Source organism: Bubalus bubalis, chromosome 6, assembly GCF_019923935.1.
Source record: "Bubalus bubalis isolate 160015118507 breed Murrah chromosome 6, NDDB_SH_1, whole genome shotgun sequence".
NCBI lineage: Eukaryota > Metazoa > Chordata > Mammalia > Artiodactyla > Bovidae > Bubalus > Bubalus bubalis.
In genome coordinates this window covers 11,578,188-11,586,141 of record NC_059162.1, presented here as the reverse complement: position 1 = coordinate 11,586,141, position 7,954 = coordinate 11,578,188, and positions in this window count along the sequence as shown.

Below are 7,954 nucleotides of genomic sequence, written 5' to 3'. Positions count from 1 at the left end.
CTTTATTGAGCCCATCATTGCATGAAATGTTCCCTTGGTATCTCCAATTTTCTTGAAGAGATCTCTAGTCTTTCCCATTCTATTGTTTTAATCTATTTCTTTGCATTGATCACTGAGGAAGGCTTTCTTTGGAACTCTGCATTAAAATGGGTATATCTTTCCTTTTCTCCTTTGCTTTTTGCTTCTTTTCTTTTCACAGCCATTTGTAAGGCCTTCTCAGACAGTCATTTTGCTTTTTTGCATTTCTTTTCCATAGGGATGGTCTTGATCCCTGTCTCCTCTACATTGTCATGAACCTCCATCCACATTTTATCAGGCATTCTGTTTATAAGAACTAGTCCCTTATATCTATTTCTCACTTCCACTGTATAATCATAAAGGATTAGATTTAGGTCATACCTGAATGGTCTAGTGGTTTTCCCCACTTTCTTCAACTTAAGTTTGAATTTGGCAAGAAGGAGTTCATAATCTGAGCCACAGTCAGCTCCTGGTCTTGTTTTTTTCTGATTGTATAGAGCTTCTCCATCTTTGTCTGCAATAATATAATCAATCTGATTTTGCTGATGTCCATCTGGTTATGTCCATGTGTAGAGTCTTCTCTTTTGTTGTTGGAAGAGGGCATTTGCTATCACCAATGTGTTCTCTTAGCAAAACTCTATTAGCCTTTGCCCTGCTTCATTCTGTATTCCAAGGCCAAATTTGCCTGTTATTCCAGGTATTTCTTGACTTTCTACTTTTGCATTGCAGTCCGCTATAATGTAAAAGGCATCTTTTTGGGGTCTTAGTTCTAAAAGGTCTTATAGGTCTTCATAAAACCATTCAACTTCAGCTTCTTGAATGTTACTGGTCGGGGCATAGACTTGGATTACTGTGATATTAAGTGGTTTGCCTTGGAAATGAACAGAGATCATTCTGTCGTTTTTGAGATTGCATCCAAGTACTGCATTTTGGAAACAGTGGAAACAGTTATCAAACTTTATTTTGTTGGGCCTCAAAATCACTGCTGATGGTGACTGCAGCCATGAAATTAAAAGACGCTTACTCCTTGAAAGAAAAGTTATGACCAACCTAAATAGCATATTCAAAAGCAGGGACATTACTTTGCCAACAAAGGTCCGTCTAGTAAAGGCTACGGTTTGTCCAGTGGTCATGTATGGATGTGAGAGTTGGACTGTGAAGAAAGCTGAGTGCCGAAGAATTGATGGTTTTGAACTGTGGTGTTGGAGAAGACTCTGAGAGTCCCTTGGACTGCAAGGAGATCCAACCAGTCCATTCTGAAGGAGATCAGCCCTGGGATTTCTTTGGAAGGAATGATGCTAAAGCTGAAACTCCAGTACTTTGGCCACTTCATGCGAAGAGTTGACTCATTGGGAAAGACTTTGATGCTGGGAGGGATTGGGGGCAGGAGGAGAAGGGGACGACAGAGGATGAGATGGCTGGATGGCATCACTGACTCGATGGACGTGAGTCTGGGTGAACTCTGGGAGTTGGTGATGGACAGGGAGGCCTGGCGTGCTGCGATTCATGGGGTCGCAAAGAGTTGGACACGGCTGAGCGACTGAACTGAACTGAACTGTATTTTGGACACTTTTGTTGACCTTGATGGCTACTCCATTTCTTCTAAGGGATTCCTGCCCGCAGTAGTAGATATAATGGTCTTCTGAATTATATTCACCCATTCCAGTCCATTTTAGTTCGTTGATTCCTAGAATGTCGACGTTCAGTCTTGCCATCTCCTGTTTGACCACTTCCAATTTGCTCATGGCATCTGGTCCCATCACTTCATGGGAAATAGATGGGGAAACAGTGTCAGACTTTATTTTTGGGGGCTCCAAAATCACTGCAGATGGTGACTGCAGCCATGAAATTAAAAGACACTTACTCCTTGGAAGGAAAGTTATGACCAACCTAGATAGCATATTCAAAAGCAGAGACATTACTTTGCCAAAAAAAGGGCCAGCTAGTCAAGGCTATGGTTTTTCCTGTGGTCATGTATGGATGTGGGAGTTGGACTGTAAAGAAGGCTGAGTGCCAAAGAATTGATGCTTTTTTTTTTTTTTTTTTTTAATAAATTTTATTTTATTTTTAAACTTTACATAACTGTATTAGATTTGCCAAATATCAAAATGAATCCGCCACAGAATTGATGCTTTTGAACTGTGGTGTTGTAGAAGACTCTTGAAAGTCCCTTTCAACTGCAAGGAGATCCAACCAGTCCATTCTAAAGGAGATCAGCCCTGGGATTTCTTTGGAAGGAATGATGCTAAATGAAACTCCAGTACTTTGGCCACCTCATGCAAAGAGTTGATTCATTGGAAAAGACCCTGATGCTGGGAGGGATTGGGAGCAGGAGAAGAAGGGGACAACAGAGGATGAGATGGCTGGATGGCATCACTGACTCGATGGACGTGAGTCTGAGTGAACTCCGGGAGTTGGTGATGGACAGGGAGGCCTGGCGTGCTGCGATTCACGGGGTAGCAGAGAGTCAGACACAGCTGAGCATCTGAACTGAACTGAGTTCACCTTGTTTCATGGACCTAACATTCCAGGTTCCTATGCAATATTGCTCTTTACAGCATCGGACCTTGCTTCTATCACCAGTCACATCCACAACTGGGTATTGGTGTTGGTTTGGCTCCATCCCTTCATTTTTTCTGGAGTTATTTCTCCATTGATCTCCAGTAGCATATTGGGCACCTACCTGGGGAGTTCCTCTTTCAGTGTCCTATCTTTTTGCCTTTTCATAATGTTCATGGGGTTCTGAAGGCAAGAATACTGAAGTGGTTTGCCATTCCCTTCTCCAGAGGACCACATTCTGTCAGGCCTCTCCACCATGACCCGTCTGTCTTGAGTGGCCCCACACGGCATGGCTTAATTTCATTTTCTGTTTAGCTGTACCAATTTTCTGGTGCCATCTTTGGGGTTTTCTATGTATAGTATTGTGCCATTGAAACAATGAGAATTTTACTTCTTACTTTCCAATCTGGATTCCTTTTATTTCTTTTCTTCTCTGATTGCTGTGGCTGGGACTTCCAAAACTTTGTTGAATAATAATAATGGCAAGAGTGAGCATCCTTGTCTTGTTCCAAATCTTAGAGGATATGCTTTCAGTTTTTTGCCATTGAGAATAATTGCTGTGGGCTTGTCATATATGGCTTTAATTATGCTGAGGTATGATCAACTATACATACTCATGCTGCTTCTGCTAAGGCGCTTCTGTCGTGTCCGACTCTGTGCGACCCCATAGATGGCAGCCCACCAGGCTCCCCCGTCCCTGGGATTCTCCAGGCAAGAACACTGGAGTGGGTTGCCGTTGCCTTCTCCAATAATATCAAAGATATATTTCTCAGAGACAAATGTTTGTTATCACATTGAATAAAAAAAGGAATTTAAAAGGTTCCTTTTTTTTTTGCCTATTAAAAATTTAGGGGAGGTTTAGATATGCAGTAAATACAGTAAATGTGATCTAACATAATTTTACATAATGGAATTTTACATGGCTAAAATACATTCTTATTTCCCTCTTTGTTAAGTTTTTATTTATTTTTGCTAGAAAATGGAAAGTATTGTGGAGTTTTGTTTTGGTTTTTTTTTTTTTTTTTTTTTTTTTGCTTCTTTGCTACAGAAAACACACACACACACATATACACACACACAAACACATTATTGCAAGTTCCTGACCCCAATTTGTATTGATTTTCATTCTCCCATGACGTGTATGCAATGTTTTTTCTAAATGCAGTTTAGTTATCAGAATTTAATTATTCTACTATAGAGTTTAATTACTCTACCATGTTTTGTTCTAGGTATGGGGGATCCCACACGAATTTATAAGCAGAGATTTTAATAGGTAGTGGATGTGAAAAAGAAAGGTGGTAGGGACAATTTTGGTCACTTCACAAAGTAGTTATTCTGTATGTACAGAGAAGCAGATAAGATAATGAGCCATGGTCTCATCAGTTTGAAGCCATTGATAAGTTAGTTTCTTATCTTTCTTGAATGTCTATATGGTAGCTGTCCAAAGAGGGAAACAAGTGAAATAAATAGGTATAATTTGCCATCTAACACAATCCATCTCTACTGAATTTGGTAGAACCTCTCTTCCACTTCTCCACTTTGGTAAATAATCTTCTTTTTTGGTATATATTTATGGTTGGATGACACCACAAACTCAATGGACATGAGTTTGAGCAAACTCTGGGAGACAGTGAAGGACAAGGAAGCCTGGCATGCTACAGTCCATGAGGTCGCAAAGAATTGGCCACAACTTAGTGGCTGAAGAACATGGCTGTATCAAAAGTGAGAGTTGAATATAGAATAGGGCATTACTAGTATGGCAAACTTTAAGCCATCAGATTGAAAATGGAAATAGTTAATAATTATTTTTACCAAAATAAAATAAAGATCTAATGTGTTTCAGAAACACTTAAAGATACTAGAGGACTAAAATAATGAATATTAAATGGATCCTCTTGCCCCCAAGTCCTCTAGTTAGTTATTAAAATAGACATGTATAGAAAAAAAAATCAGCATGATTTCTATGAATTTCCTCTATAATAATTAAAAAATAGCTTAATATATCAAATATTCATGCATTTTGATTGTTAAAGATGAAAAATTGTCTAATTACAACCACAGTCCAGTTTTAGGGCATTTTTAATCATTGCCAGAAGACATTTCTTATCTGTTTCCAGTCAAATTATGTCCTGTCCCTAGCCTATGGTCTAATCTGCTTTCTGCCTGTATAGAGTTTCCTATTCTGGAAAATTCATATAAATGAAGTTTACAGTGTAGCCTTATGCACTTGGCTACTTTAACTTAACATAATGGCTTTGAAGACAACAATATCTATACTTTTGTTGATATCTACTATATCCTTTACTTTTAACCTTCTTGATGAATGCTTTTATTTTTATACTTCTGCTATTGTTTTGGTGCATGGGATATATATGAAATCCCAAAAGATTTATTTAGAATAAAAAAAGAGATCCTATAAGAAAATTGAGTCAATATTTCTAGAAATATAATGAAATGCTTATTTGTAGTGTATACAGTGAAGTATTTGGATTCAGCACTACTGAATCATTACAGGTCACTTATATATAAAACAAATAATGATATTGCACCCTAAAATAGCTACATTAGTAGAATTAAAATAATATGCATGCTAAAATATATAAATGAAAATACTTCACCAGGAGTAAATTGGAAGATACCAATAATAAAAATTAAATAAATTCTAATAATAGAACTTACATTAATCACATTCTCTCACTAACATAAATACTACATAAATTAAAGAAGTTATTTAAATATCAACAAGGGAGTATCTATAATAAATAAGCATTCCATTCCCCCCAAAAATTTGAATAATAAAAAAGGAAAAAAAAAACACAAGAGAACAAAAAAATGGAGATAGTCAATATTGTACTTATAGAGAAATGTAGTCAGTAAAATGACAATTATGCTACTACTAGTAATAATAAAATAACATGCAAAGACTTAATCTAAAAATTAAAAATTGAGGGATAGAAATAAGAATAGAGATAGTAATTTAAAAATGTGGGAGCCTTATTGATGATTTTATATACTTTGATATGAAAATCTAAATAAAATTAACAAGAAAGAATATGGTTACCTTTTACCCTGAAAATGGAGGTCATACATGAAATATGAGCTCCAGTTTTATTAAGTTTTAAAAAGAATACTGATAAGTAAAACACTGCACACAAAAAGCTGAAGTGTCTGAAATTCAAGTTACAGGAGTAAAGGGAAAGGATCAGATTATTAATCATAATTGTCTCAAACACCTGTGAAACAAGATTAGAACTACTGTATGACATAAAAGGCAGAAAATCACAGAGGCAAGTATCAACTAAAATGAGGGGAGATATTGGGTTGGCCAAAAAGTTCATTCGTAAATGAGTATGTTGTTCAATAAAGTTCTTGGTGAAAATGAAGAATGCATTTTTAATTTTTACTTAAAACTGAATAAAATTTTTGGCCAATCCAATAATAATGATAGTTAAAAACAACAGGAATGTACTTTTTGTGATACCTGCCAGGGAAAGCTGGTTTCTCTTGGAGCAGCCATGAAATTAAAAGACGCTTACTCCTTGGAAGGAAAGTTATGACCAACCTAGATATCATATTCAAGAGCAGAGACATTACTTTGCCAACAAAGGTCCATCTAGTCAAGGCTATGGTTTTTCCTGTGGTCATGTATCAATGTGAGAGTTGGACTGTGAAGAAGGCTGAGCGCGGAAGAATTGATGCTTTTGAACTGTGCTGTTGGAGAAGACTCTTGAGAGTCCCTTGGACTGCAAGGAGATCCAACCAGTCCATTCTAAAGGAGATCAGCCCTGGGATTTCTTTGGAAAGAATGATGCTAAAGCTGAAACTCCAGTACTTTGGCCACTTCATGCGAAGAGTTGACTCATTGGAAAGGACTCAGATGCTGGGAGGGATTGGGGGCAGGAGGAGAAGGGGACGACAGAGGATGAGATGACTTGATGGCATCACCGACTCGATGGACGTGAGTCTGAGTGAACTCAGGGAGTTGGTGGTGGACAGGGAGGCCTGGCGTGCTGCGATTCATGGGGTCGCAAAGAGTCGGACACGACTGAGAGACTGATCTGATCTGATTGATGAAACAATTTCTGTATAGGTGAGAAGTTGAACGAGATGAACACCCAAGTCCTTTATACACTCAGATGATAGATTTGAATCTGGGAATTCTTCCTAATAAATTCAGTGGGGAAAGCTGTGTAGACATCTTCCTCATCCTGACAGGGTGGTTATTATTTCTTCTATATTTATATAGCATGTCTTCTGTAATATGTAAGGAGTAGTTCAAAGGAGTGATAAAAAAGGCATTGAGAAACACCATTTTTGGAGGATTAAAGAAATAAAAGGTCCTCGCAGAGATGTGCAAAATCTTGATTAATATGAGTCTTAGATTCTGTGCAGCTTCTTGCCTGGAAAATCCCATGGATGGAGAAGCCTGGTAGGCTACAGCTCATGGAGTAGCAAAGGGTTGGACACTACTTCACTTTCACTTACATTCACACATGCTTTCTTTTATGTTATCCATTAGATGCAAACAAAACCCATGCAAAATAAAAAATTATATTATCCAGGTTTTCTATATTTTAAAGTTTAGATTCAGAAAATAGCTATAACTTTTTAAATGTTGTGACCTAATCACCTAAAATCCTTTAATTACTAGTAAAATATTTTTTCCCTCATTATGTCTTACTCCTATGTCAAAATCACCTTCAGGCCTGAGCACCTCATTTTATTTATTATTATTAATTTTTATTGGAGTATAGTTACTTAATAATGTGTTAGTTTCTGCTGTACAACAAAGTGAGTCAGCTATACATATACATATATCCCTTGGTTTTTGGATTTCCTTCCCATTTATGTCACCACAGAGCATTGGATAGAGTTCCCTGTGCTATACAGTAGGTTCTCACTAGCTATCTATTTTACACTATATATATATATATATATATATATATATATATATATCCCAATTTCCCAATTAATCTCATCCCCCACTTTAGTATCTATACTTTCATTCTCTACATCTGTGTCTCTATTTCTGCTTGGCAAATTAATTCATTTGGACCATTTTTCTGGGTTCCACATCATGAATATATTGCTTTTCTCTTTATGACTTACTTCACTCTGTATGGCAGTCTCTACGTCCATCCATGTCTTTGCAAGTGGCACAGTTTTGTTCCCTTTTATGGCTGAGCAATTTTCCATTGTAGGCTTTCCAGGGGGCTCAGTGGTAAAAAAAAAAAAAAAAAAAAAAAAAAAAAATCTGCCTGCCAATTCAGGAGACACAGGTTCGATCTCTAGGTTGGAAAATATCCTCTAGAGAAGGAAATGGCAACCCATTTCAGTATACTTGCCTGGGAAATCCCATGGACAGAGGAGGCTGGTG